General features: G+C 42.3%; 1 protein-coding gene and 1 non-coding gene across 3 annotated transcripts in view; one reads left to right on the top strand and one right to left on the bottom strand.

The window, feature by feature from the left end:
- Positions 1–22,685, bottom strand: part of Smyd3 (SET and MYND domain containing 3) — a 550,432-nt gene that overhangs the window by 277,556 nt on the left and 250,191 nt on the right. The window lies entirely within an intron of this gene.
- On the top strand, positions 14,418–14,525 carry LOC131925912 (U6 spliceosomal RNA). The gene has a single exon (XR_009383406.1). It is a non-coding gene; the product is annotated as a U6 spliceosomal RNA (small nuclear RNA).

Raw genomic sequence — 22,685 nt, 5'->3', positions numbered from 1 at the left:
ATAGTTACAGAACTCCAAGGGCATCCCTTCTCCAAGGTGTGGTGCCAGGCTGCAAGAGTTGTTAACAGGAGCTGCTGCGTGGACAGAACCCCACGTGGGTGCCAGTACTGCCGAAATTTTAACCAATGGTTAACACTGGGGTGGGGACACATGGCATTAGGGGTCATTTGAATGTTTTCAATCATCTTGATGACATTTTGGCAGACCTGCTACACAGGATAGTCTGGGATAAAAGAGAATTGTCCTACATCCATCAAGTCTTTCAAATATTCCACCAGACTCTCTGGCCAATGCGTATGTGAAGGACCCTATTTACAACCTCAGAACCTACAGTCTTTCCCATTTTAATTAGAGGCTGGTGTACTTCTTGCATAATTTTATATAGTGATTTTTTTTTTGTTTTTTTTTGTTTTTCGAGACAGGGTTTCTCTGTGTAGGTTTGCACCTTTCCCAGATCTCGCTCTGTAGACCAGGGTAGCCTTGAACTCACAAAGATCCTCCTGGCTCTGCCTCCCAAGTATTGGGATTAAAGGCGTGCACCACCACCACCCGGCTATAGTGATCTTTTTAAAGAATGCAATTTCCCTAACTGCAAACTGAGGAAAAGATGTATTTTGCATGGTATGGAAGTATGTGGAAAGTGGTTTGCCGTGATGGAAAGTTGTGTCTACAATTCTCTCGATGTGCTACCGACAAAACACATCTATATAACCTGCACATGTAGATGTTGCATCTATGGTCACTCTGTGCATTTATGTGTCTATTTATGTAGCACTTATGTCAAAGCTTCAAATCTCAATAGAAACTTTTGCCAACACAGATTTACTATTTACTTCCCACTAATCCAAACCTGCTCATTGTAAGGCATTCCAAACACCTGGGGAACCCAAACTTCACACTGTACTGTGGAATACTCACAATAAAACTTCTATACATTAAAACACTTAAAAATATTTTTCCCTTATGTTACAGTTATGGCTTATCTCATCTTTTTAAACCATGTATAGAATTGCGTTATCTACTACATTTCATTTCAGAAATAAAAGAGGCAGGCACGAGTAGATTATGAAGGAGGAGCAATGACTCACTCTCCCAGGGTTGGCAGCCTCTACTCCAGAGACATCGAGAAACTGCATGGTCACCAGTGTTCCCACACAGAAAGACAAAGCGCAGAGGCATGGACAAGTGATGTCAGCCTTTAAAAAAACTACCTGCTCCTGATGATGAGACAGAAATACCACCAGATTAACACATTCCTGCGCTCTGACAGGACGGCTTTTCCCATTTTGGGGAAGCTGCTTGGTCACTGCAAAGAGCAACACTGTGCTATGTCCCACAGCCACCTGAGGAGGCACCTCACCGGTGAACCACCTGCTCAAACACCTGACTGGTTCTCACTCACAGACAAGCTGACAGCTTCTCTGTCAGCAACTACTGCTGAACTATTTCAGAAATGCTGGTGCTTCAGTGATGATCTTGTGTCAGAAGGGGGAGTAAGTTGACCAAAGACAGTGGGGGAAATCCTGATCTACAGAAAAATTCTGTACTTGGCTCTGTTCTGCTCTTAAAGAACCAATTCTTGAACTGGTTTGATACTTAAACTCACTGCAGTGTAGCAGATTAAAACATGAAGAAGGAAAAATCGATGTTGCAAAAAATGGACATGCCCAGGGATTTTTATAATATTAGTTTTAAGTATTCGTTTGTTATCATCAGAAGCTTTCCTATAAATGGTAAGAGTAGAATTGTGTGCACAAATTTGGTAGAAATAATAACATCAAATGCCTCCAACTCATTGTTGGCTGGTCCTGTTAATGACTCCTAAAGTCACTTACAACTTAAAAATGGCAAGTTGTGTGATTTCTGCAGTCTTATACACCCTATTACAATACTCACGCTGCCCCCATAACCCTATAAATTTTTTCCACATGTTACATAGTTTCTCGTTTACTATGACTATTGTGTCTTACTGCTAAGATAAAATCCATTAGAGGACAACAGTCCTATGCTTCATTCATTGTGTACCCCAGCATTCCAAATGATAACCAGAACACTGTAGGCAGCCAGTGTCTATTTGTGGAAGAATACCTACATCATGAACCACTCAGGATGCTCTCTTTGGGCCCAGGCATATTCACAAGTATTTACATAGAGGATCTTAACTACTTCTTGTGATAGAAGCCTACACACGAAATGCATCCATCCACATCCTATAGGTGAACAGAGTAGGGTTTCATAATAAGCAAACTGACTATACAGTGCAGCAAGTGAGCAGTGGGTCTGAGCCCAAGCCAATCAGTCTGACTAGAAAACCTGTTACATCACAGTCAGAACCCCAGCAGAGATCATGAGATCACTATCTGCTACCTTCGAGGAAAGAACAAAAAAAGCCCCTGGATTAGACACCCAAATGCGGATCCCCTTCCATCTGGCTTTGATCCTTGGCAAGATACACATGTTGGTGTGTATTAAAATAGTATAGGGGTATGCTAGGCAGTGGTGGTGCATGCCTTTAATCCCAGCACTCAGGAGACAGAGGCAGGCAGATCTCTGAGTTTGAGTCCAGCCTGGTCTACAGAGTGAGTTACAGAACAGCCAGGGCTACACAGAGAAACCCTGTCTCAAAAAATTAAAAAAATAAAAATAAAGCATGGGTGCAGGGCCAATGTGGAAATCCTGCCCTCCTCCAATCTTGCTGTGCACTTGGAACTGCTCTGAAGAATTAAAGCCTTTAGTCTTGTAACTACATTTCTAAATTGAGAATCAAGAAAAACTTAATGGGCACTTGCCACTTTACAAGTTTAAAACAAGAAAGATGTGCACCTAAACATTGCAAGAGAGGAAAGGACTGGCTTCCTGAAACATGGCTAAAACAGAAATGTAAGTACAAAGCTGTGTGCATCTGCTCTCCATTTTCTAAACCGACACCGTATTTTCTCATTTGGGCAAACTGTCTTTGAGAGATGAACCTTTGACATTCCCTGCAATTTCCTTCCAGCTCACAGCACCGTCCATTGCATGTTCATGGTTCAGAGGAGACCAAAGGGAACAAAATCTGCAGCTATTATTTTTGCCATTTAATCAAACCTGAATAAAGTGCTTGTACACATAAGGCAAGTCAACTGTGTCGAGAAACTCACGAAGGGATCCCCAGGGAGGCTGCCACAGTGAAGACTTGTCGTTTCACGTCAGAGAGACCACCTTTGCATGAGGGTGGAAAATATTCTGAAATATACTTCTTCCTCTGTTTTAACAACGGAAAGAAAAGAGAACCATCCCATGCAACATGGTGGCTCCTGTAACAGTGTGTACTAACTGGACTCTCGACATGGGAAGAACCCTTGCCCCTGCAGGCTGCATGCACTTTGCTCAAGTACTTTGCACAACTTTTAAAAGCTATAGCGAGCCAGACCAATGACAAGAGCAACGTCCACTACTTAAAGTCAAAAAGGATAAAACTGGGAACATGAACTTCCAGAGTTAGCCCAAGGCACAGAAGAGAAAAGAGAATTCCCAAGAAAGAGGCTCGTTGCTGGCATGTGACATCAGGATGTCACAGCCAAGTGACCCGCGAGTTCTTCAGTGCTTCTGGAACCACGGAATTTACCTGTCATAAATGGACACAATGTGTCACTCGAAGAGACCAATTTAGAATTAAAGCTTTCACATTTCAGATGTAGACGATATTATTGGCAACAGTACTCAGGCATGCCTGATCTGTCACTAAGTCCCTAGGCCTCTGTATTTTCAGCATTATTAACAGTGTTCTGAACATGGCCCTCCTTTGGGCTCTTACATGCTTACTGAACCTACCTGGCTCGCTCCAACCCCAGAATTTAGCTTAAGACACTCTGAGTGGGATCCTCGCCCAAGAAGAATATTCATCTATGCTCAAATGTTCTCAATTTCTGCCCTTTTAAAGTTAAAACAACATAACTCAAAGAAAATCACAAGCTAAATTTATGATTTAAAAATGTTAGATACCTTCAGTGAAATGTAGAGCATTTTTACCTAACAACCAATTTTTATTCTCCTTATAGGACAGAATTCTATTTAACAGAGGATTTTAATCCCTTCCTAACCACAAGAAGAAACGCCTTCCAGAAGAAACACCATAGTTATGTGTTCCTCACTGAAGTGCAGATGGATCCTGCCATTTTGTAAGAGACCAATTTTGTGTTTCATTTCTTCTGCTCAAACTACTCTAAGCCTCATAGTTGGCTCGTTCCTTCTGCTCCCAACTCCCTAATGCATCTTTCATGCTATTACCAGACTTATCTTTTTCTCCATCAACACATTCTTCTATAGCACGGATCATAAAAGGTCTTATTAATAAAAACAAGCCCAGTGCCAGTTATTGGGGTGAATGCTGGAAGATCAGAGAAGCAGAACAAGCCACAGCCACCTCGCCTCACCAATTCCTCAGCTGATCCTGTTTCCTCAGACTGGAAGCCTCTGAGTCCTCATCCAAATGGATCTCAAAAACCTAAAAGCTTAACCAGCCTCTAGTTCCTGGTTTTCATGCCTTATATACCTTTCTGCTTCCTGCCATCACTTCCTGGGATTAAAGGTGTGTCACCATGCCTGGCTGTTTCCAGTGTGACTTTGAACTCACAGAGATCCAGGCAGATCTCTGCCTTCAGAATGCTAGGATTAAAGGCATGTGTGCCACCATTTTCTGGCCTCTATATCTAGTGGCTGTTCTGTTCTCTGACCCCAGATAAGTTTATTAGTGTTCACAATATATTGAGGAACATAATATCACCACATTCTTCTGTTCAGCCATCAAGGAGCCCCACAAGCAAAGCCTCCTCACTTTCCCAGCCCATGTACAATGAAGTTCAATATAGTCTATGCTCCAAGGACTGGGAACAGGCCAGTCTTTACCATGGGGCATGGGAAACTTACTCATCTGGCTTCCCCAGTGCTCTACCTGTCTGCCTCTGAAATTTAAAGTTAGGTTTGTCTTGACATAACCTAGACACTCATGTCAGCAATTTATTCCTTCCTATGTATCCCCAGAACACATAGGTGATTTTTTCCCCATTGTTGGAAGATGCTCATGGTATCGTGATGACTACTACGGGTGCTCACCTCATTTACCTCTGGTGCTTGAGACCAAGGATCCTGTCCTGCTTAATACCACATTAGCAGAGGAACCTTACAAAGCACAGGCATGGCCATGCTCAGCGAGTGCTTTCTGAATAAAAGGTGTTGTATGGTTACATGGCTAACACCAAAGCCCAAAATGCCCCCTTTCCATTCTCAAGATTCCTTCCTAGGCAGAGAGATAATGAAAGCTGGCTGGGATCAGAACACTGGCCCCACCAGGGATCCCTGGGGGCACTAGTTCTCTCTCAGTTGCTCTGGGAACAAGGGAAATGATGTCTCCCTGCAAGTGTGCAGTCATCTGTTACTCCAGGAACTGCTCTAGCGAGGACACAGTGAGGCAAGCGAGGAGTCCCTCTCACGTGGTTTAACCTATGGGCTTCATATGGGGTGTAGTGAAGGAGTTCTGGGGCAGGACAAGAGCCCCAGGTCCGGCCTCTGCTCCAGGGTAGCACTGTTCAGCCCTTTGGCAGAAAAGCACCATGGGAGAGAGCGAAGCCACTGCCAGGCATTTTCTAGAATGGCTTCCTGTCTCAGAAGTCATCCCTGGGTATTTACATTTCTGAACAACCTACCCCACTGCCCACACAGCTCTGCTGTGGACACGAGACCTGTGAACTTCCAACCAAGGAATCAGGCAGGAACCAGAGACGGTTCCGGTTAAACCCCAGGCTGCTCTGTACCGTCCTGTGTTCCCACCAGAGCTGTTGTTCACAACCCTGGCCATGCCTGCTCAGTCTGCCATGACATCAACAATGGAAGACGTTGAACTTTAATGACGTCACAGACAGAATACATTTCAGCTACGGCTGAGGATTTTATGTCAAAATAGTTCCTTCTTAACTATTCAAATTCGTACTGACAGAGGTGAGCTTAAACTATAACCTCACGATTTCTGTATGGAAAATAATTAAATCTAACATAAATCTCCCCCAGCATGTAAAGTGTTATTATTTTTATTGAAGTTCTGTGTATCTATGTGTGAGTGCAGGTATCTGTGAAGTTCCGAAGAGGGCCTTGGATCCATCAATTGGAGCTGGAGTTTCAGACAGTCGTGAGCCGCCTGATAGGGATACTGGGAACCGAACTCAAATCCTCCACAACAGCAGTACACATTCCTAACCACTGAGCCATCTCTCCAGCCCACCCCGAGTTCAGACCTGGCTCTTTAACCATGATGCACACACAAGAGAAGACCACTTACAATCACAGATAAAAGCATTTTATTAAAACACTTTATAGGAAACTGAAGTAATTTCTCTTTTATAGAGTTATAAAGCTGGACAGAAAAAGGTAATGGGATTTAACCAAGATATTCTTGAGGTACTCTAGAGTAAAATGAAGAATCACGGAGCACTGCATCAGTTGTGTTTGTAATGTGTTTAAACAGGGCATATTGATAGATGAAGGTCAATTCAGTTCGTAAGACTATTTCTGGTGGATTTTGTTATTTCATGAGATTCAGAATATATATATATATTGGCTGACCCTGGAAGGTATTTAGAAATGATATAAAGTTGACCAAAACAGAGAATATATTGGATTCATAAAGTTAAAAGAGTTTTTAAAGGAATTAATCGATTATATTGGGCCAAAATAGCCAAGATTACACCCATCACTATTAAACTCCAAGTTCTAAATTTAAATTTTCAAATAACTGAGTTAAAGACGACTTGGACGATGCACTACAAACTTAGTATTGGTCAGATGACAATTACCCAAAGCGATCTAAAAACTCAGTGAAACCCTCACCAAAAGTACAATGGTATGTTGTGACATTAAAAAACTGTAAAATTCATATGAAATCTCACAAAACTGAAAGCAACCAAAACAATCCTGAAAATTATAAAAAACAAAGGTATCACAGCTCCTGACTTCAAAACTCACTGAAAAGCTACAATAATAGAAAGTGTCCTGTAGAGCCATCAAGACGGCCCAGTGCATAAATGTACCTGCTGCCAAGTCTGATGACCTGAGCTCAATCCCATGATCCACATGGTAGGGAGAACCAACTCCTGAAAGTTGTCCTCTGGCCTCCACATGCTCACTGTACCATGCACTCCTCCCAGAATCACAGACACACAAAACAAAAAAATCAAAATGGAATAACCTTTCCTTAAAAACTACAGTACTGGCCGCAGGCAAAGACAACTCCTAACCAAGCCTGTTTTCTCTAACCTGAGAACCAAGCAAGAAACACACTAATAGGATAGAAAACTTTAGGCGATGACTGTCCTGCCCCAACAAAATACAACAGAAAAATATCTACAGACTCATTCCTGCCTGTGCCAGCAAAGACTGAAGGGGCATCTGGAGTCCTCACTTGCCAGGCCTCCCTGCAATTGTGTGATAAAAGCTCAAGCAGGGAGCCCAGATATAAATCAGCAACCTCTCTGAGGTAAGTGTGAGGACCACACAGTGAGGCTGAACCTCTATCCCCACCACAGAGCAATAATATTGGGGATGTCTTTCTCTATGCTGTGAATGTGTTGCTCCGATTGATTGATAAATAAAACACTGATTGGCTGGTAGCCAGATAGGAAGTATAGTATAGGCAGGATAAGCAGAGAGAAGAATTCTGGGAGGAGAAAGGCTGAGTGAGGAGACGCTGCCAGTCACCATGAGAAGCAAGATGTAAAGTACCAGTAAGCCATAAGCCATGTGGCAACTTATAGATTAATAGATATGGGTTAAATTAAGATATAAGAACTAGATAACAAGAAGTCTGTCACGGCCATACAGTTTATAAACAATATAAGTCTCTGTGTGTTTACTTGGGTCTGAGCTGCTGCAGGAGCCAGGTGGACACAGAAAAACTCCAGCTAAAAATGGCGCCCAACGTGGGGCAAGAGTTTCCACCTGAAATCTGAAAAAAAAAAGATTCTAAAACAGAACTAAAAACAGCTTCTTAGTTGTCTCTCTCAAGTAGCCGCAGCCTGCAGGCTTGAACTACTCTATGGCGGGTTCATGGCATGCAGGCTTGACCTGCAGCATGGCAGGAATGAGACGTCTACAAGCCGCACATTACACTGCGTGGTGGATTTAGCCTTTGCTAGTACAGACCAAAAAAAAAAAAAAAAAGTTTCTGGGCTACACGCTACTTTGATAGAAGCATAGACCCACTGCTTCCGAGAGTTGATGGTACACATGGCTCTCAGACCAAGAGCTGGTGGTAAACATAGTTCTGCCATGTTGGAAAGCAGAGGTGGGTGGAAATGCTACAGTTTAAAACAGCAGATTCACAATAAGACAGATTCAGATGGGATAAACCTCTAAATGGTTTACAATGTGTATAAAAATGTACGTAAAGAAAAAAAAGTAATATATACAGTTATATGAAAAAATAGTTTTAAAAATAAAGTCTTCAAAGACAAAGTAAAAGTAATATAAAAATAAGCCATGTGTCAATTTATAGATTAATAAAAATGGGTTAATTTAAGATATAAGAATTAGATAACAAAAAGCCTGCCACGGCCATACAGTTTATAAGTAATATAAGTCTCTGTGTGTTTAATTGGGTCTGAGCAGCTACGGGTAAGGTTAGGGCTATGCTCAGAGGCAGCCTCTAAGACAGCTACACTCACTACTATCAGCAACACACCACACTCTATCCGATATCAGCGGAAGCCCTATAACAAGGCACTCTTTACCCCCTCACTTGGGGAACATCAGCAGAGCCTTAAAAGGAGCCTGACCTTCCATCCCCACCAGAAAGTAGACATGTAGTCCCTTAGAGACAGTGCAGAGCTTGAATTCTACCTACACGCCATGATGGCAACAGGTGGCTCCTTCTTTCTCCGCTGGCACAGTGTCAGAGGGAATCCACTAACAGTTCACCTAAATAAGGTTCTGTAGCTAAAGTTTTCCTGCCTGGCCCACAGTCAGGACAAATCTCTATCACCTGCCAGTCCCACAGCCACTCAGACCCAACCAAGTAAACACAGAGACTTATATTGCTTACAAACTGTATAGCCGTGGCAGGCTTCTTGCTAACTGTTCTTACAGCTTAAATTAATCCATTTCCATTAATCTATACCCTGCCATGTAGCTCGTGGCTTACCGGCATCTTCACATGCTCTTTCTCATCGTGGCGGCTGGCAGTGTCTCTCTGACTCAGCCTTCCACTTCCCAGCTTTATTCTCCTCCTTGTCCCACCTATACTTCCTGCCTAGTCAATGGCCAATCAGTGTTTTATTGACCAATCAGCAACACATTTGCCATACAGAACATCCCACAGCACTTCCCCTTTATTTATTTATTTTTCCCCAAAAAGGAAGGTTTTAACCTTAACAAAGTAAAATTACATGTAATTTGGGAATTTGGGCGTAGCTTCTCTTACTACTTCCTGCTAGAGGGGGGCGCTGTATCTTATGGGGACACAAAGAAAATTTTAGGATTATGGAATAGTCCATGAGGGTGTATCTTCTGAGCCAGTTGCCTTCAAACCATTCTGGATGTTGGATCATCTGGGCCATGGTGTCATCGGAGACCTTTCAGGGGGTCTTGGCTGGTCAAACCTGATGTATCTTAATCTGGAACAAATCCATAGCCTTTGGCTTTCTGTGGGAACAAAAGCAGAGTCTCCTTTCCAAAGCAACATATCCTTATATCCAAATTTTGAAGTCAAGATATCTTTAAAATATGCATATTGGTTTAACTCAACATCTTTTATGATCAAATGTTTTTCTACAGTTAAAAATCCCAAAGACGGCATCCAGCCCCGGAAAGGAGAGGGGAGCGCTGGAGCTTGGCGGCGTTCCCCCACTGAGGCGGTGGTGCCACCAGACCCGGGGGCCCCTGCTTATCTGGCTCTGGGAGCCAACGGCAGGTCATGAGGCTTTTGTGTTTGCCGTCTGAGCTGAAAGTGCAGGAGGTGTTTAGAAACGAAGTAACAGGTGGGACTTGGAGAATTTTTTTTTCCTGTTTCCGTAGAGACGTACTCTGAATAAGGCAGCAATGCATGGTGAGACGTGTAGTTTACCGGGCCTCCACTTTTCTTTAGCCAAAGTGAAGGTGGACCGACAAAATTGTGTTTAGTGGGCACACACCCCTAGCCCCCGCCCACAATTTTGTTATACGGAATTTAGAAGTCATTTCAGAATGACTGGCAGTGTCTCTCTGACTAGGTTTAACATCTCATAATACCTTGAATGTCTAGGATACAGCTGAGAAACACTCATACTCAAGAAAAATATCAACTTAACCAAGAAAAGATAATTGAAACAACCAACCTGAGACAAATCAAATGCTGGCATTTATCTGACAAGGATGTTGAAGCCAACATCACAAAAATGCCTTCGACAAAAAATGGGCAAAGCAGGTTTAAAAACATGTACAAAATTATAAACAAAGCAACTTACTTCAAATAGAACAATCTTTGAAAATTAGTGGGACGAGGGGGAATGGTATATCATAAACGTATCTTTCAAAAAAAAGGAGAAGGCTTCAGTAACCAGGTAGACAGCCGCAGAAGAAAGACAACTGACCAACATGGCAGGACGGGGGCACCGACTCCCACAAGTTGTCCTCCGACCTCTGCACATGCGCTCAAAAGATGTCCAATCAACAATCCAAGATCTTACCTCAAAAACCTTTTTTTTAAAAAAGAAAAAGGCCAAATAACTCCACACGAAGCAGAAGGAAGGAAATAAACAAGACAACATCAAAGATGACTGAAAAAGACAACATGGGACAGTGCAGAAAATGAATGAACCGCAGCTCCGCGCTTTCAAAGGTCAATCAACAAACACAAACACCCAGCCAGACTGACAGAAAGAGGAAACAGAGAAAAGGCAAAAATGACCAAAGTGAGTCCTTTGAATGCCACCGCAGGGGGCTGACAGGCATGGGGGAAGGGCCGCTTCACCTTGCAGCTTCAGGAGAAAGACCATCTCAAGGACATCACAAATGTCTCTCACAAACATATTTTTTTAAGGAACAGGAGGGAGGGATGAACTCAGCTGATATGGAAATCGGCGCTGCTGTGGGTGTTATTACAATTAGAATCATGAGCTAACTTAAGTTTTCATTTTAAAACTGTAATTAAGCCATTGCTATCTATAGGCTGAAAGCACTTCCCAAGAAACATGATCAACTAATTACAGACGTGCTATATTTAGACCAGAAGGACCTGTTCCTTATATGGGCGAGACGGCCCTGGGGAAACGGCGGGGGACCTTCAGTTACAATGACACTTTAATCTTCTTCTACAAACCTTGTCTCCTGCCTCCCTTCATGTCAGCTCACCTTGTCACTCGCTGTATTACATTAAGAAAAATGTTTTTATTTCCCACCTTTTCTTCTAGAAGTGGCATGTGGCTGACATTTCAGGAAGAATGGCCTTCTTCTGGAAACATTCTTTTAAGAAACCGTACTCCAAAAATTACAATCCAGTCTGTCCGACACTGTCATGATTTCCAACGGGGCTTGTTGAACAAGGCTTCAACAAACTAGGTCATTTACACAACCTAGAAAGAAGCCAGGTAATTACAATTTTTATGGGCAAAATGTTAAGGATACACCTACAATTTTTTATAATATAAATTAGCACTATGTATTTGCCCCTAGCAGGTGCACTGGTATATATATTTCAGGATCTATGACTGTTTGGAAATGATATGTAAATTGTGCAGGTGTGCACATATACGCTTAGATTTCAACAGTTACTCAAATGTGTCTGCTAAACAAAAGACATTTCAAGAACTACTGGTTTATGCTCTAGGGGTCATTGGATTACTTTTGGGGGTCAGGGGCCGAGACAGGGTTTCTCTGTGTGATAGCCCTGGCTGTCCTGGAACTCATTATGTAGTCCTGGCTATCCTGGAACTCATTATGTAGATCAGGCTGGCCTTGAACTCACAGAGATCTGCCTGCCTCTGCCTCCTGAGTGCTGGGATCAAAGGCGTGCGCCACCACCACCCGGCACATTACTTAAGCCTAAGCAGCATCTTTGAACACGAGTACAACCTCTGACTTCCAGAAGATTTAAGTTATCAGATATCTTACCACTTCCTTCTACACTGGTGTACTACTGAATTTCCTCACGCTCCTTCTTACCAGCTTGTTTTAATTTCTATTCGAGTACCAAAAAATATACATTTACTTGTGCTCCCTGTCTGCCTGTGTGTGTCTATGTCTGTGTATACATGTGTATATGTGTGTGAGGTTGTACATAAATATGCATGCACGTGTATTTAGAGGTCACAAGGCAACCTCAGGTCTGAGTCTTCAGAACTGTCCACTTTGTTTTTTGAACCATCATTTTTCATAGGTCTAGAGATTGCAGATTAGGCCAGGCCTGCTGGCCAGGCAGTGCCAGAGACCTGCCTCTCTCCACCTCCACAGATCTCAAAGTGAAGCACGTGATGCCAGGCATGGGTGGCTTTTTTATATAGGTTCTAGAGATTGGATCCAGGTCCCCTGGCTTGTACAGAAGTGCTCTCACCAAAGGAGCTATCTACCCAGCCTGAGATAGCTATTTTCAAAGGATGCTTACGTATTTGGTACACCAATCTAAATAATCCCCAGAAAACATGTGTCGGTACACCAGTTAGATATCCTGTAGTAGATATCCTGAGGGTCTGCTGTCTAATCGCTCAGTTAGGGTGGCAGGAAATATCAAGGCGCTTCGCTGATGTGTAGCTACATTAATATTACAGTTCAAGAAAATTACTATTGATTAAAATATGCTCAAAAATGCAAGAAGTGACTCTTTCTCCTATTATGGTATGTGGATGAGCTACAATGGCTTTGCCATCTACCTGAACACTTTTTTTTCAAACTTTAAAAATTATGCCTGCCTCTATTGCTCTCTGTGAACTTCTCAGAGACCCAGGCTCAACCATTCTTCTGTAGCTAGACTCAGACACGGTGCCTGTTAACTCAAGCCATTACAAAATGTTTTTGATTCATTGATATGATATAATTTAATTATATCCTATCATATCAAAATTAAATCCTATTATGTGAACTTTTGGAAGTGACCCTAATTTATATAACTTAAGTATGTTCTCAGATGATGGAAGGCCATACATAAGCTGTACTGGGGATATGTGTTAAATTCTTCCAGAGAACTACCACTTCTAAAGACATTCCTCAAGTTATCCACAAACAGTGAAGTAACCAGGCAGAGAACATAAATTTGTTTAAAATGTCACAAGCTGTCCATAAATCCATCATCTTAAAGCTCCTTAATTAAAATGAATTTGGCTATTATTGCTAAAAACAAAAAATTACACGCCTCGGGTGCATACTGAAAGAGCTGAAATGATTTTCGTTTAAAAATCAAAATGACATTTTAAATAAAAGAGATGCACATAAGCGTAGACAGCAGAAAGGCCCGCCAGGAGCCACCCAGTTTCTGTCCAATCTGCCCCATTAGCATCCTGCTAAGTTTTGTCTGGTTTTAAAAGTCCTGTAGAACTATTCGGATAGCCTTGGGATGCTTTCCAACACCATTCTTTGCTCAGTTATACTACCAAAAAAGAAAAATGGATGAAAAGGAACAGAGCTCTCAAATACGACCATGGCCTCGTGTGACAATTAGATCAGAGGAGCCTGGCATAGGCACTCTGTCATTTGTGACCCGAGAACTCCCCAGGCAGATGAGGAGTCACACATGTTCCCAAACCACTATCTCAACATTGTGCCAAGTGCAGTGAGAGCCACATACAGCCATTCTATAGAATTTATGGTCAAACCAACTCTGATGAATGTGCTCATCTGTCTTGGTTTGGAATTACTACCCTGCAATCACACAAAAAGTAGCCATCTGGACGAGAAGCACGCCAATTTTTTTTTTAAAAAGAAAGATTAAAAAAAAAAAACATTTATTTTGTAGGGTATGCAGGAAACATGCCGTGGCATATATGTGCAGAAGTCAGAGGACAACTTGTACAAGTGAGTTCTCTCCTTCCACCCTGAACTCGGGTTGCTAGGCTCAGTGGCGAATGCCTCTTCCCACTGAACCATCCTGCCTGCTCCTTCTCCAGTTTCCTGTGTGCTGGTCACTAACAATTGTGAAAGGACAGTTCCACCGTGCTCAGAATTCAAAGGTAAAGGCATGGCAGGCACTTTGGACACCTAGTATGAATCATCCCATAAAGCACATGAGAAGACACCAGCCAGGCAGGGAGGCTCATGCCTATACTCCCAGCAGGAGTTTTGAGACCAGCCTGGGCTGCACAAGTCTGTCTCAGAACAAGCATGCAGAAGACCACAAATCCCTTAGAGGAAATGCAGTGCAAATCCTCCCTGTCTATACACAGACTTTCCTAAGAGCAGTGAGAATGTATTAAATATTTTAATCAGTGCTCGCTTCGGCAGCACATATACTAAAATTGGAACGATACAGAGAAGATTAGCATGGCCCCTGCGCAAGGATGACACGCAAATATTTTAATCATTATGAAATAAGTGATTGGGGAAGATCAATCAGCAAGAGTGAAGAAATAAGAAACAGAGGCCTAACAACAGTCGTTACTATTTTTTACTACAAAGACAACCTAGGATGCACACATGATATTTGAACTTTTGGGGTTAATGAGCTTTTAAACAAATTGAGTCATAATTCATATATTATAATAAGCCATATATAAGGTGAACCATTTCATGGATTTTCATGCATGCACAACATCATGTAACTACTGCTGCTATCTAGTTTCAAACAAAACAGCTCATCTCGCCCCAAAAGAAACCTTGAGTCTACTGTTAATCCCACTCCCCCTGCCTGCCACTAGTCCATGAATTAATATGCTTCAATCTTGATAGGAATTTGCCTTTTAAAATGCATCACCTCCAAAGTGAATACATCTACAAGCAGCAAACCCTCAACAGAAGATGAGTGATTATCCACCAAAGAAATACTGCCAGAACTCAGGACATATCACAGACAAGGCTCCTTTCTACGGGCCTGATGTGGCATTTTCAATTTTCAGGGTTCACAACTTCCCAGCTCTAAAAGTTGCAGTTCTTTCTCTCCCCTTTAGATACCATAATAACCTAAATACAGTGGCCAGATCAAAAGAAGGCTTAAGAAGACGGTGTGCAGCTAATCACCTACCTCACGGCCTCAGCTCATAATTGATTTTTCCTCCAAGCCACACAGTGAGACAGAGTTCTGTCTAGAAATGCACATGTGTTTCTCTGCAAGTCCCAAGATAGATGGAGTGGATTATGAGTTTAGCTGATTTTTTTTCCACTTTAAGGTGAACAGGAGTACTTGCATTAAATTTTATATATTATTTGATTGCTGGGTTTCATGGTGGCTCTTTGGTATACGACTGCACATCCTGAAATGAGGAAACTTTCAGATTCCTTTCAGAGATTATTGTGGCAGAGTTGTAAAGGAAATCCTAGTAAGATTTATATCCTTCTCTCTGCCAAAGGCCCATAAATATTTTCTTCTCTGATTTACTCTGAAAAGTACAGAACACCTTTAAAAATATTCCTTAAGACAACGAAAACTAGCTGAACAAAAATAAGATGTGTCTTTCTTGCTTTTCCCATCCTAAGAATATGGTCCAAGAGACTCAAATCTATAAAGAGCATGAGTGCTGCAGAAACCATCTACAGCTGTATTATACACTCACACGTAGCTACGCACCACTTAGGAAAGGTAGAAGTAGTGAAGCAATTGTCCTCATGATATTTAGCTTCCAAGATGAAACAACAAAGAAAATAACATCTCTGGGACAGTTCAGTTTTTCCTATTATCTATTTTAAGTTTAAATATAGTACCTATATTCCTTTGAGTCACTCTCTATAGATGAGTCATATGAAAAAAAACTGATACCCAAAGAGTTCCAATCCCTTGAGTCTGCTGGTCCCAATCTAATCCCTTTTGTGACTCCAGATCCACTGTACTGCAGGGTAGTTACAGCAAACAGGGACCCAGGAGGGCTGGCCTTCAGGGTCAGTCCCAACAGCCACCTAGGCCACAGCCTGAGCCATTCAGACTGAAGGATTTCATCATCTGCCTTCACAATGCCTGAGCACCCCAGGGGAGCCTCCATAAATAATTCAGAAGCAGCAAAAAGCACACGTTCCAATCAATAAGGAGTGATGCGCACGTCACAGCGGGCTCCAGAGCACTGGCGGGTGTCGCATTAATATCTGATCAAGCTTCCTGAGAAAATTTAATTTCTTATAGATGAAAGACCTAAAATTAACCTTTTGACCTTATGTTTACACAAAGTCTTTCCCAAGGGAATATTTTTAAAAAACGGTTTTAAAATCATACTTAATGGGGGTAGAGAGCTAAAACAAGAATTTCAATACATAGGAGAATGGCTCAAGATGAAAGAGAAAAACAGAATTAGAATTTAGTTTACCTAGTTTTGTGCCCCCCAAACACCTCTAATCAGATTATTTGGTCTAATCTTTACTGACCATTTTCAAGTGTGTGTTCCAGAGGTTATAAATGACATCTTTACTTCACTTCTCAATGGCAATTCCCTTTATTCCAGGCAGGAATCCAGAGCACTCTGCCCACAGTTACTCCCCTTCTTGTAACTCCCTTTGTCCGTTCTTAGAATACATTCAAATTACAAGTCATAGGCAATAACATGACTGATCCCGAGGTAGGTTTGTTAAATAAAAACAATAAATTACAATTTCGTGATTACCCATCTTTTTATTTAGGAGTCAAACTCTTGATCTGTGAAGATACAACTCAAAAAAGTCAAGAATAGGCAACTGAGGATTTAGAGTCCTTGAATGTGGGTTGTTATCCTCAATGCTTGTTTTATTCAAGCTGGCAGTCAAAAGAATTTAAACGTCTCTGCATCCATCGACTCAGGGAAGAATCAACTGAGAATCTTGTTGGGAAGCAAAGGATAGCAGGTCCTGGCTTTGAGAGATGTCTGGGAGAACCCTCTCTACCAAGACCTGCAGGAGCTCCCTGTAGTCAACGAAAGGCTCTCTCTTGCATTTTGTCCTGATATCTCTTTCATTATTTATTGCCTGATCAGAAAACTATGTAAAATACAACACAATAATACTTAAGGACATTATCTGTTTTTTAAAGAGGTCATCTGAAGAACACATACACACACATACATACATACATACATACATACATACATACATACATACACACATACATACACACATACACACATACATACATACATACATACATACATACACACATACATACACACATACACACATACATACATACAAAATAGGATTTGCACAATAGTGGCCAAGGAGGTAAAGGAATTGGATCCTTGATGAACGTTGAGTCATACAGGACAGAGGAAGTAGACTGAGGCTCTGAACTCTAGCTCTACCTCTTTGGACATACATTGTCTTCTCAAGGACCTTTTCCCTAATGTTGGCTAATGAGACACATTAACTTGTTCTATGGGGCTAATCCTACAGATTCGAGAAGAATTCTGACCCGAATTAATTAAAGCAAGCTTTATTTATGTACATGGGCTGTCTCTCCTACATTGGGGTTCAAGAGACCATCAGCAGACATGGAAAAGATAAGGTTTCTATAGCTCAGGAGTAAGAGGTTTCCAAATGGGGGATCGGACAAGCATATAATCGGGGCTACAGAAGCAGAACATAAGCACACCAAGTTGGTCATAACAACCTTCTGAAACAAAAGCATGGTTGTAAGGCAGTCATAACAACTTTTTGAAACAAAGACATGGCTGTCATTTCCTGGAACAGGCAATACAGAACCATTTGTAGTTAAGATCACAGACAGGGCATCGCTCAACCCTTGAGAAACAGATTTAATCATACACAGGAATGAACCTAGTAAGTCTTTATATAAGGTGGCTTTTAAGCCCAAGATGGAAGCAGGCTGGTTTATCAGGTTAAGAAAGATGTCGTATTTTCTAGCAAACAATATAAGCTCTATAAACACCAGGTGGTAATAGTACTAGTGCTGGCTGGACCACCACCAGTCATCCCAGCCATACAACAGAGACCTGAGAAGTGAGAGCAGCCAGGTGTTGTATTCCATTCCAGTGAGAGATCATCTCTACAGATTTTCTGTTGTTGTTGTTCTTGTTTTATTTTTGTTAACTAAAGTTTACACCATGAAGCACTAAGGCATTTCAATCAGTCCATTTGGTGGGATATTTTGTAAATGCACATCCCCGCGCCTGGCTTAACAAGATGGAAAGGATCTTTCCTGGCAATTTAGGACCATCATTAAGGTCAACGGTTATCATGTAATATCACTTGTGACAAACACAGGGATGTGAGGAACTACCCAGTGGAACAGCTTCATGTGCCCTGTGTATTGCTTTTCTTTAAGCTAGTGATTTTCAGGAAAATGAAATCTCAGACAGGTTGACAGTATATCAAATACCCAGGATCATATGAACCTAATATATCTTGAATCATATCTGGCTTGGAATTTAATGTTCTCCTCTAGTTCTCCATACTAAAGGATGTAGTACTAGTAACTCTGCCAAAGATTTATCAGAATTTGAATCTTATAGGATCAAGTATCTGGGAAATTGACAGGCTACTGCTACCAACTTGAATGAAAGGAAAGAATCCACTCCTAAAAGTTGTCCTGTGACTTCCACATGAACACAATGACAAGTGTGCACCATGCTCATATATATAACCACACCCCCCACATATAGAATAACAATGAAATAAGCATTGTTAAATGCACATTCTTCTAGAAAGTGGCAAACCCTTTACACAGTCACAATCCTCCTCAAAGTACCCAGAATTTTAAAATAAATGGCTAGCATGGCAATGTAAATACACAGTATTTTTTAAACCAATAAATTAAAATAAGTTATTCAAAATTTACACTTAGTATATATTGTGGGCTTCCGTATTAGAATACAACGCTAGCTCCTAGTGAAATCCTGGTTTTTGAGTTGTACACACAAGGGAGGCACGGTTTAGCTGGAAGCAACAGTCTCATTTTGCTACAAAAGTAAGTTTCCTAGAAAGAAGAAACGGTATGTTAAGGTATATTCTTGCACATTTGCAAAGTATTCCTGACTTTTTAGTTTTCATTTAAGAAATTACGTTTAAATAAAACAAAAACACTCAAGGGAGAGCAGCTGTGAACAGGAGAGCAGCTGTGAACAGGAGAGCAGCTGTGAACAGGAGAGCAGCTGTGAACAGGAGAGCAGCTGTGAACAGGAGAGCAGCTGTGAACAGGAGAGCAGGGCTGGCTTCAAACATAAGCACATCACATTCGTGCTCCTTTCCTACCAAGAGTCCTCTTGTCCCCAACACCAAGAACACTCGATCTCCTTTCAGTGCCTCTGTGACAGAGAATCATCGAGAGAAGCCCATACTCCCCGGCGATTCCTTTAGGTAATTCTCTAATTGCTGGACATTCACAAACACAACTGGCCAGAAAGGAGGATCCCTAGTGAAGACAAAGGAGCCTCGTGGTCTTAGTTCCGACCTTTGTTGGCCTCTAGATAGAGGACAGCAAGCTCTGTGGAAATGCTTAGAGCAGAACTATGCTCGAGTCATAGGTCACGGTGTGATTGAGAACCTCCCAGAAGGCTTTAACACAGAAGCCATCCCTAGTAAGTTTTCACGTCTGCCTTGTAGTCACTGGTATACCACGGCATTCCAAATTCATTTCATAGCGTCTTAGGAGAGAGAAGAAATTACAGCAGCACTATGTGCCTCATCACAGAGGTCCAACTAGTTAGGTATAAACCCTAAGATCTTAATTATGTCTGAGGTAGCCCAAGGGCTTCCCAGGCACTGTGCTTCTGGGTCTCCCATCTGGCAAGTCAACATCATTTATCTACAGGTAAGAAAAACATCCTGCTACATGACCCACAAAGGAGCCCTGAAAGACTGATTTAATCCAATAAAGGTAACTTTCCCAGAGTCTTGCACTCTTCCTCACAGGTAGCAGTATGGTTAACAAAAGGCTTCCAGAAGCCCCTCCATTCCCTGACTGGCCACATAAGCTACTTACTGTCACCCAGCAAGGCTCTGCTCGCTCCAACCACAGCATCCCCGAAGTGATGGACACTGGATACAGATCTGAGATGCTGCAGTACCCTTAGCTCTCCTCACCGCAGGCCTGTGGTCTAAAATCCCTCTTGTCTTCCCAGCAAAATGCTGAGGTAGAAGCAGCCTTCAGAAACTAATGCAGACGCCTTCTCAATTCAATTTCTTCTCAGAGCAATATTCTTGTCTCAGCAAGAACATGGTTTTGGTGTCTGAAGCTCATTTTTGTGTCTGCAACAGTGTCATGATGATTGACCCATTATTATTAAACTATGGTTCTTAATGAAACGGCATTTCACTGTAGCATCTAAAAAACCCAGCTGAAATTGATTAATTATACCCTAGATGGGAGTAATAAGACTTCGATTTCAAATACATAATAGGAAGCTGCTGTTTTACATGTCTAATTATATAAGAATGAATAAAGCGATGTACCCTCCCTATCAACAAATTCCAAGAATCTGCTTTTATCCTTTTTTTCTCTCTCTCTTCAGTCAAGGTTCTTGTTAATGACAGGAGCATATCATAATTTAATTAGCTGACACTGACTGGCAATCTACCCATTTCTTTTTAATTGGAATCATTTCATAGAACTATCCATAAAGGCCCACTTTGCATAACTAACAACCTTCATAAACAAGACCTCTGGAAAACTGCTGACTCTCAGAGAAACATACAAAGCATTTAAACATGGTCACTGTTATGTCTGCCTGAAACTAAGGGATATGGAATTTCCCCTTAAATGGTACAGATCTGGCTTATACCGGAAGCTTGAACCCACTACTGGAGACTGCACAGAACTGCCAGCAGTGGACTGCATCCGCCACACAGGAGCACCACTCAGTGACATGGGCTAGAGGGGAAGGAGCTGCTTCTTAAACACATGATGGAAAACCCTGGTGTAGCAGCATACGTCTACAGTCCCAGTACTCAGGAGGGCCACTTGAGCCCAGGCTCTGAAGCAGAGTGAGATCCTGCCTTACTTAATTAGGCAGACATGATGAGAAATGTGGCAATAATCAAATGTAATCTGTATGGCCTTAGGATCAAATATAGACTTCATCTACCTGAAAAAGAGATGAGACTTCAGCTCTAGGAAACAACTATAAAGGATCAGTGAGAGAGAGAGAGGGAGAGAGGAGAGAGAGAGGAGAGACAGAGACACAGAGAGAGAGAGAGAGAGAGAGAGAGAGAGAGAGAGAGAGAGAGAGAGAGAGAGAGAGAGAGAGAGAGAGGGAGAGGGAGAGGGAGAGGGAGAGGGAGAGGGAGAGGGAGAGGGAGAGGGAGAGGGAGAGGGAGAGGGAGAGGGAGAGGGAGAGGGAGAGGGAGAGGGAGAGGGAGAGGGAGAGGGAGAGGGAGAGGGAGAGAGAGATTGTGCATGTGTCTACTACATGAACAATAACTCCTGAGAAGTTAGTACACATTCAGTTTCTTTTAGGAAACAATGTCCATGGAACTGAACATTCCAAAAACCAAAGGCCCTTTAAGCAGAACCCTTGTTATCGAATGCCAGGCTCTCTGGAAGTGTTTTTAAATAGAAATAGCACTAAGGTGATTGCTCAAGAAATGATAATATGTTCAGTCTTCTCATCCACACAGAATGTTTTAGGAACTCGACCGTGTGGATGTAGAGGAGCTCTGGGTGCCTGCCTCTCTTTCTCCCAAGGCTCCCTGGGGTACAGAAGCTGCATTAGGAAGCATCGTGGGCCAGCCAGTGTCCTGGGATCTCTGGTCCAGTGCCGCTGTGTTCATTGAGGGAAGGATGTGGGCTTGGATCTCACATCAGAATTTCAGTTTCAACTCTGCTGCTGCAGCTACAATAGGAAATGGCTGAGTTCCTTGACTTCTGGAGCTCCAGGTTCTTATTTGCGAAAGGAAAGCAGTGAAACTAACACCCAGTATGGAGGGTGGTCCACCATGGATGCCAACTGTGTAGCAGCTCAAGGCCTAGCAGCTGGCATTCTCATATTAGTTCACATTGAAATCAGTTAATACACTCACTGAGCTGTGAATGACAAAGTAGATAAATCTGTGCCAGGGTGTGGAGAGTTAGTACTGGCAGTGCTTGAACATCACTGGACTTAAAGCTAATTCCTGCCCTAGTTTTATGAGCTTACATTTCAACTTTCCTCTTAAAACCAAAATGTTCAGAGTTCTTGTGGTGGTCTGAAGAAGAATGGCCCCCATAGGCTCATATATTCGAATGCCTAGTCACCAGGGAGTGGAGTTCTTTGGAAGGATTAGGAGGTGTGGCCTTGTTGGAGGAAATGTGTCATTGACTGTAGGCTTTGAGGTTTCAAAAAGCCCATGCCAGGGCCAGGCTCATGCACACACATACTCTCTCTCTCTCTCTCTCTCTCTCTCTCTCTCTCTCTCTCTCTCTCTCTCTCTCTCTGCCTGTGGATCGGGATGTAGCTCTCAATTCCATTCTCCAGCACCTTGTCTGCCATACCTGCCGCCATGCTCCCCGCCATGATGATAAGGGGCCAAGCTTCTGAAACTGTAAGCCAGCCCAATTAAATGCTTTCTAAGAGTTGTGTCACAGTGTCTCCTCACAGGAAGAGGACGGTGACTGAGACATAGCCAGAAGCTCACACACTTGAGTATAA

The sequence above is a fragment of the Peromyscus eremicus genome, chromosome 15 (assembly GCF_949786415.1).
Source record: "Peromyscus eremicus chromosome 15, PerEre_H2_v1, whole genome shotgun sequence".
NCBI lineage: Eukaryota > Metazoa > Chordata > Mammalia > Rodentia > Cricetidae > Peromyscus > Peromyscus eremicus.
Note: the sequence above shows the minus strand (reverse complement) of the source record. Positions and strands in the feature narration are given on the sequence as shown.